The sequence below is a fragment of the Anarrhichthys ocellatus genome, unplaced genomic scaffold (assembly GCF_004355925.1).
Source record: "Anarrhichthys ocellatus isolate YVR2014 unplaced genomic scaffold, GSC_Weel_1.0 scaffold24, whole genome shotgun sequence".
In the NCBI taxonomy this organism is placed as follows: Eukaryota; Metazoa; Chordata; class Actinopteri; order Perciformes; family Anarhichadidae; genus Anarrhichthys; species Anarrhichthys ocellatus.
In genome coordinates this window covers 7,121,668-7,130,085 of record NW_022280054.1, presented here as the reverse complement: position 1 = coordinate 7,130,085, position 8,418 = coordinate 7,121,668, and the positions used below count along the sequence as shown (strand labels likewise).

Sequence of the window (8,418 nt, the reverse complement as noted above, 5' to 3'; positions counted from 1 at the left end):
AGAGACAGGAAACTTCTGTCAGTCAAACATTCTGCCAGTTTAAACAGGGAGCTCAAAAGAGGACCGCATTCATGAAAAAACAATTTCTACTTGTTCGCACAGGTGTACTTACAAATGCAAAGAGGACTCTATATTTCTGATAAAGACCATGTTAAATACTGGAAATAGTAGATAAATAGATAGTGCTGAAAAATGAAAAGAGAGGGGTAAAAGGAGAGAGATTAAAGAGAAAAAAGAAAATCGTTACGGATTAAAATGAATTCAGATGAAAGGGCAGTGGGTCAGGGAAGAGGTAGAATGGAAAGGACAGAGGGGGAAAAAGGGCAGAAGCAGTTGTGCAGAGAAATAACAGAGAGAAGGAGATGGAGAGAGCGAGAGAGAGAGAGGGAGGAGAGGCTGAGATAGTTGATAAACAACGAGAATGTGCGGTAACTACAAGTGTACTGCTGACTGCAGTCACCACTGCTGTTCAGACTACATCTGCTAAATGAGCTCATACATATTGTATGACCATTCTTATCATCTTGAGTTAAATAAGCTTCCTTCCTGCAAAATCGGCTCTCGCTCTCTGTGTGCGTTTGAGCCTTTGAATGTGAATGGGCGAGTTCCTGTCCGCACAGAATGACTGATGAGGAAGCGGCCTTTACCTCCCTCCTGCATCCTCCATCCTTCCCCTCATCTCTCCTTCTCTCTGTCCCTCTCATCCACACGTTATCTATCGTCACCAACTCCCTCCTATACCTCTCACTGCTATACTTGTATACCTTTTTCAGTCTCTTTAACCCTCCCTTGCTTTATACAATAAAATGACAAGGAATGTACACACACTGCACCATATCTCTGGTGCTGCTGTTGCCAGGGAACATTGTTTGCTGCTGCCCAAAGGATAAAAAAAAAAAAAAAAGTCAGAGTCAATAATATGTATAGCCTAGCATAAAGAGAGAGCGAGAGAGAGAGAAAGCGAGAGAGAGAGAGAGAGAGAGCGATACTGAGAGATGTTGCTAAGTGTGAACCAACACATGGACATTTGTTGTGTTGTTTGTGTCCCCGCTGTGCTGTTGTCATTATACAGTTTGTATAAAGGATTCAATTGGGCCGGAATCTGCTGGCTGCTTCTGTATGTGCAGTGTGTGTGTGTGTGTGTGTGTGGGGGGGACTGTGGTCACAATGTACCTGAGTGTCAACAACAACAATGTGCCGCAGCCACAGAGAGTTAGTGACCCATTCTGTTGTGTACTGTCCTTTCCATTGCTGTGCTGTGGCATGTGACAAACAACGCTCCCCTCCAAAATGAAGCCGGTCCAGTCTGAGGGGATGCAGTAATGTCAAATCCATTAAAAAGGATTAGTCTGGTGATATTCAACGTTTTTCCTCATTGTCAACGAATTCAATGAAAAGACCAAAACCCAACAATGAGCTGATCCTCGTGTGATCCTGTGTCTATGTAGCCAACGCGTATTCCTCTGTGTCATAGGCCCCAAAAACTAACTATCAAAATACATCCACACATCCAAACCCACGAACACGGGCACTGTAGATTCTTTTGATTCAATCTCACACAAACCACCCTCCTGTTGTAAATACTCACTACAAATACTACTACGACAGCAGCCAATCTGTGCACTCGTTTTTTTACCTGTTTTTCAAAACTACAGTTTTAAACTTTTTAAACTTTTCAAGGAAAAGGCGTTTGGTTTTTGTCAACGTTGGTTCTGGTCTTCTGTGATTTGTTTGCAATAACACAAATATAGACTACTGCCATAGCCTTGTCCTTAAAGCAACACATACCGAGTGAGTGGCCGGAGCCGGACAGCCCTGGCTTCATTTTACAATGACATGCATCTAGGTCGTAAGATTTGAGGTTACATCCCTCGTTCTCCTGCAATAAACACGCATCACCACACGTCACTTCCACTTTATGTCCTTCCAAAACCGACAGTCAGCCTTTCATCTCGTTTGCGCTCCATCTATACGTCTTCAGACAAACTGCTTTTGACAAGAACGGCATTGACCAAACTGCCAGCTGGATTTGCATACAGTTGAGTCAGCAAACGGAAATCCATTTATTTTCACTGGGAGAGGAGTCACATGACACTTTGCTGTTCATGTACCCAAAGATGTGAACAATCTGTGGAGTTTTTGCGCCACACTGTATAAATACAATATGGTGGCCTCTGACATAATCCAAAAAAAGATTAGGCTGGTTATCTTTTCATCTTATTGTCCAAACACTGTCTAAATAGTCCCCAACAAATCCACTACTGAAGCTTGTTTGAGTAACGTCTGCTGAAAACTGCAGTGTTTACGAAATGATTACATTTCAAAACAACAACAGCAGCAATATATGTGTGAGTTGTTCAACATGTTACAGCTTCATGTCGGTTGAAATGGAGCTCGGCTTAGAGACAGCGTGGGCCAGTCAAGAAGTGCTGAGATTGATGCATTATTGATGTTGGTTCTTTTCATGGGATTTGTTGACATATAGAGTAACACCTGCCTAATTGTTCAACGTGTCCTTTCATTGTGTTAAAAAAGAGAATTAGAGTAGGAAAAAATTTGATGAAGTCCTTCAATAGAAATATTTAATTTAATTTGATCATATATTAAGTTAGATATGAGTCATTCCATAGCAGGGCGGCCCATCAACGGTGCAGAAGCTGTGGTTTAAAGCCTTGGGAACAGCCTTGATGCATTAATGATGCAGAACTTGCAACAGATTTTAGCAACAAAAATTTTTTTTTATGACACCCGAAGGCACAACCCTGGTGTTTGACAAGCAGTTGATAAACTGTTAGCGACTCACGTGTGTTCACCTGCTCTCACACGTCGTGCGTCACTGAAGACAGAGCGAGAGAGTTCCAGAGAGAGGGAGAGGCTGAGGGGAAGGAGGCGCGGGGGGCTGATGGAGGTAATGTTCCTGACCTTCCCGAGCTGTGGGAGCTGAACTTCTCTGAGACAGACAGCCCTGCTTTCTGTAAGGAAAGACCCAGCCATGCAGTTAAGCCAGGGAAAGTAGTGTGGAGCATCATTGTGTGCGCAACTGTGTCTGTGTGTGTGTGAGTGTGCACGTGTGAGTGGTTAATAACACCATGGGTGGCTGGCTATTACTTGTAACGGTGACACCGTTCTGACCTTTTTGAGTTGTGGCACGTTGTCTGCGAGAGGATCCCACACATTGGCGGTTTGGCCATCGATGACTAAGAGCCCAACTTTGGCTCCAGTCTGCTCAGGTGGGGTTCCCAGCACGCCTCGCAGGTAAGCAGGGAAACCCAACACCCAGCTATAAAACGTTCTCTCGTGACTAAAAGAAAAATCTCTCATGGTTTAAATTGCAAGAGTTTAATCCTGACAACTTGATTAATTCCGTGCAATTAAACTCACTGGCCTTTAAAAAAAAGCAGCCTCTAATCTCTCCGTGTAATCCTAATTCTCAGGTAGAATAGATCGCCAGTTGACATTTCCACAATTAAAACGTGACGTCACCCAAATCCACAGCATGCACGTTAATCCTTACTGCCATTTAAACCCAACACCTTGAGACACCACGCTTCGGAGGCCGGGGGAATTTATTAAACATGGACATCCTCATTCACGCTTCAAATCCACGCACGCCCGCCCGCCCGCCCGCCCGCGCACACACCCGCGCACACACACACACACACACACACACTTCCAAGCCAAGGTTACCAAAGCAACTGCAAGTGATGGACATTTTTCGTTTTGCCAAGCTGACAGAGAGAATTTCTACCCTTTAAAGATATCTTCCTCCTTCCATATAGGCAGATAAACTATCTTTCCTTTTTTTCCATACACTACTCAGCATTTCCTTTCTAACCCCTCTCTTTGCAAGAACTCTTCACACCAGCTCCAGTTCTGTCACTCAGTTGCACTCTCTGAAAGTGTCTGGCACACACACACACACACACACGCACACGCACACGCACACAGCAAAAACAAGGCGAGCTCCTGCTCTTCTTCTTCCCTCTGGAAGGGATCACAATGGAGCTGCAGCAAAGTCCCCAAACAGTATCTTTCCCCCCTTTAACCCACTTCTCTGCTCCAGCTCAAATCTCTGCACACTGGTTCACTTAGGCTCTAAGTACACTTCCAAACTGTCGAAGCTCAAAGGCCCTTTGATAAATTCTGTAGAAAATGCTGGCGTCCCATAAAATGCAGGCCTATCATTCTGGGAACAATCTGCAGAGAATGACGTCTGTGATTATCTCTGTTCTCGAAAAAAACATTGAATTTCTGCGATGGACACTCTGGCACGATTTTCACCATGAAGATGTCGAACTTATAAAAGGGCTTTTATTTCAGTTCAGAGAGAATGTAGTCTGATTATCATTCACGAGTTTCAAGTTTTCCTTGGAGGCGCCAGAGCGGCCGTGTTCTATATATTGTTCTGGTTTTGAACTGAGATGAATGCAAGAAGGCTCATGGACGCTCACGCTAAAAATGATTAAACCTACATCATTAATCTCCAATCACACACACACACACACGTCTGAGAATGTCTCACTTTTCCCCCAGTTTGATTAGACACCAGTCTCCCACCTATTTGCTCACCCGCTGATGTGAAGACTCCCCAGGCGGGGCAGAAGATTTACACACGTGACGCAGAAATAAAGCCCACCACTGGGTAGAGTCTTTAACTCCATTACAGTGTCGGAGAGAGGAAGCATTAAACCCCTGTGGCCGACTGGGGACTTCCATTACTGTGTCCAATAAAGTGAATACAATTCATCAATCAAGATGTCCATTCTGCCCTCGCCCCTTATTTGCACCTACTGTAGCAAGTCTATCTCATCTGGAGAGAAAAAATAAGAAGAAGAGTGCAACAGTTTGGTTTGCATTAACCCTGTTGTGTAGCGGTAATAGATGAGACAATCTATTACAGTACCCGCAAAAGGTAGAATCTCAAAATCCTGAAGAATGACCAGAATTTAAATTTTTCATCTATTTATATGCAAATATTAATTATTAAGGGTATTGACAGAAAAAGATCCACCACTGTGCCATCTTAAAATGTAAGTTAACAACCACTTCAACATCATTTTGTAGAGGTTACAATGTGTTACATGAATGTTCATCATGTAATACAAAACCCTCTCAGTATGCAACCACTCCCCCCCCCAAAGCAGCAATTACTACCAGCATGTTCACTCAGGTGTTTCATGTCTTTTTTTATTCATAATTCAAATATAAAATGCAATGTGTCCGGGAATAAACTTCATTGAATTATTTTTTAATTAAACCATAAATCCTAGGATAAAATGTAACTGCAGTTTCATGAGCAAATAAGCCTGAAGATCAAAACAACATTAAACTAGGCCATATACGTGTCTGCAGACTCAATGTGACTGTAATTTTAAAACTGCCGACTGTCATTTTTTTAGTGTCACCGTGAAAGATGGAGCCTAATTTTGCAGCGTTGCATTAAAAAGCCTCTAATTCAACCAGTGATTCATTTTATTATTTACACTACTGTGACACATGAAAAGGTCTCCGGTGATAAAGGACTGTATACCGGGACCGTGTTGTCGACAGTGCAACTTTTGACATTGGTGGAGGTGGCACTTCAGGAATTAAAAGCCGGGGCTAAATAAGCTGACAATAGTTATTCATATACCAGCTATACTGTAAATAATTCACCTCACAGCTAACATTAGTTCAGATTAGTTAAGTTTTAGTGCAAATACCAGCAGGTTTTCCGATAGATTACATTCTATTGGACAGTAAAATCGGAGGGAAACACTGGGTACCATCTTATAAAGTAGACATTATCTCTACTACAACTTAAGGGTGATTTACAGCATGCCATTTTTTTTAAGTGTCCAATTCAATGATTTCAATTTCCTCACGCGTAGGAAATTATAATTAAGTGTGAAATGTGTTATTGATTACTGTAATTAACAAAAAGGCAACATGTGATATGTGCTTTAATTAATATACAGGGCCACCGGTGGAAAGAGAAACCCTGATTGATTCAATACTTCAATAACTAAAATTCTACAGTCCTTTTACAACAGTATCACAAAGAGTGTGGGGACTGTTTCATTTCAATCATACCCACAACAATGGCCCAATACATTGGGCTTCTGGTGCTTGCTGTGGGTGTAGCAATAGTTTTATTTTAAGCACCTGTTAAACTTACAGAAACAACCCATTAAAGAAACAAATTCTACCCTCGCAGGTTACACCCATCCCAGTGGCAGACTACATTACCTACAGCCCATCCCCAGCTCAGTGCCGTAGCTCATTCAGCCCCTTGTTAGTAAATGACATAACGTGCTATGGAACCAGCCTGAAGTCCCAGGATGCTCACTGTACACTCCACAGAGGGCAGGCAGAGGTTAACAACCCTTTATTAATCCCCGCTAACAAAGACACCCAGAGGGGGACACACACACACACACGCACACACACACACACACACAGAGAGCGATAAAGAGGCACAAAGACAGTTTAATAGACCGCGAGAGAGAGAAAAGAAAAAAGGACGAGCAGAGACAGAAACCAACAAAAACAAGGAAGACGTGTGTGTAGGACATTTGGTAAAAAAAAAAAAAAAGAGATGAAGACGCAAATAAAGACAGATAGACGGAGACAGGAAGTGCACTGAAAAAGCTGAATAGAGGCAGCTCACACGCAGATACCGGCTTTGATTCAGAGCCAGTGATATCTAACGGCCCCCTGCATGGCAACGGCAAGATGGTTGACTGGCTCTGCCAAGACACACTCAACAGTGTCCCCTTTCTTTTCCTATGTCAGAAAAACACACACACACACACACACACACACACACACATACAATAACAGCTACGGCGCTGTGGGAGTGCTGTTCGGAGGTTTGAGCTGTAATTGGATCGGCCTCTATTTGGGGTCAATGGTAAAAGTGAAAAGACTGGAGGCTTTTTTTTCAAATGGACTAAAGACCAGGGAGACACAGGAGCACAGGAAAGGTCACTACCAACCAGTCCTGTGGGGGAAACGTGTGTGTGTGTGTGTGTGTTAGGAGGGGGGTAGCAGAGGTAAGCAGGGGAGACAAGGCGAGTGATGCTGAATAAGAAGTGATGGCAGAAAGACGGCAGGGCGAAGATTTGAATCGCTCACAAACCGCACCGTGATCATTTGGCTCTCATCGGCGGGTGGAGGGGTTAGCTATAGCGAACAGGTGTGAAAATTGAGAAGAGGCCGAGAGAGACAAGAGAGACAATTAGGAGAATAATTCAAATTGATTTGGTATTTGAGCCGCAGAGTTTGAGCGAGAGGGGAAACATCTGGGTATTACCAAATCACTTCAACTGTTTTACTGTCCTCCTCGGAGAGATCTGTCTCTGTCTGTCATCGCCCCTCTTCTACACTCAGCCCACTCCTCACCAATCCACCGATCAATTGGTCGGATCGATTCCAGGGTCTGTGTGTGTGTGCATGTGTGTGTGTGTGCACCATGAGTTGATGTGAGCTGGAAAGACTGTTAAAGGTTGAAAAGCCTGCTGTGAAATGGCAGTAAATTTCCCTTAAATGCAGACAATCTTGTTTAGAAATTTGCAGAGAAGTTAAATATCCACCATCGGCAAAAAAAAAAAAAAGCATGTACTATTTGAAATTAATTATTTTGAAATGTTAACAGGTAATTCTTTTTGGATGGTCTCTTTGCTGATGGTATACATCCAATGCTTTTTCCCAATTTGGATGCATTACATTAACCACTTAACAGAGTTTGGTGCATTCATTCAAATGAACGATTAATTTCCATTCTTTAGATTTCCTGTCTCTGTAACTCCCTGATGTAACTCCTGACCTCTTCCTCTCTGCTCGCATCCTCCTATCTGGACAGGTGGAGGAACTAATCCCTCGTGTCTTTGCTGCAGCAGAATGTACGGAGGGACAAACCGGCTGCCTGAGTGTGGATGTGCAGGTGTGTGTTCATTTAGAAAGTGAAGGGAAAAGCAGAACTAACGCCAAAGAAAGAGATGCTGAATTCGCCCACCGTTCTTATGTTTTTGATCATAAACTGTCGTGATATTTCTCACGCTTTGTGTTTTTCATATGAATTCCATTTCTGGATGGCAAACAAGCAGTATTTCATGCTGATCACTGCCGGCCTTTAGCTTTCCTGCACTTTGAGTCAATTTAAATTCAGTGTGGGCAATAAATGTATTTCAGGACAAAGAAAGATTATATATTTGATTTTTTTTTGTCTCACTTCATGCTACAGCAAATATCAGGTTTCATTCTAGCCTGAGATTATGTATCTATAGTCTACCGCAGTATTTATTGCAAATGTCCTCTTATTGTCACAGCAGAATACGTAACCGACCGAAAAACATCAACACTCCTGCGCGCGCACACACACGCACACATGCACACACACACACACACACACACACACACACACACACACACACACAC

General features: G+C 43.0%; 1 protein-coding gene across 2 annotated transcripts in view; it reads right to left on the bottom strand.

Annotated features, from left to right (window-relative positions):
* serpini1 (serpin peptidase inhibitor, clade I (neuroserpin), member 1) overlaps positions 1 to 8,418 on the bottom strand; it is a 17,766-nt gene that overhangs the window by 7,949 nt on the left and 1,399 nt on the right. Inside the window, exon 2 of one of the 2 annotated variants that reach the window (XM_031861095.1) lies at positions 2,804 to 2,972. The exons of the other annotated variant lie outside the window; for it this stretch is intronic. The gene's annotated coding sequence lies outside the window, so the exon portion shown is untranslated. The remainder of the gene's footprint in view (positions 1 to 2,803; positions 2,973 to 8,418) is intronic. 2 annotated transcript variants of the gene reach the window in all.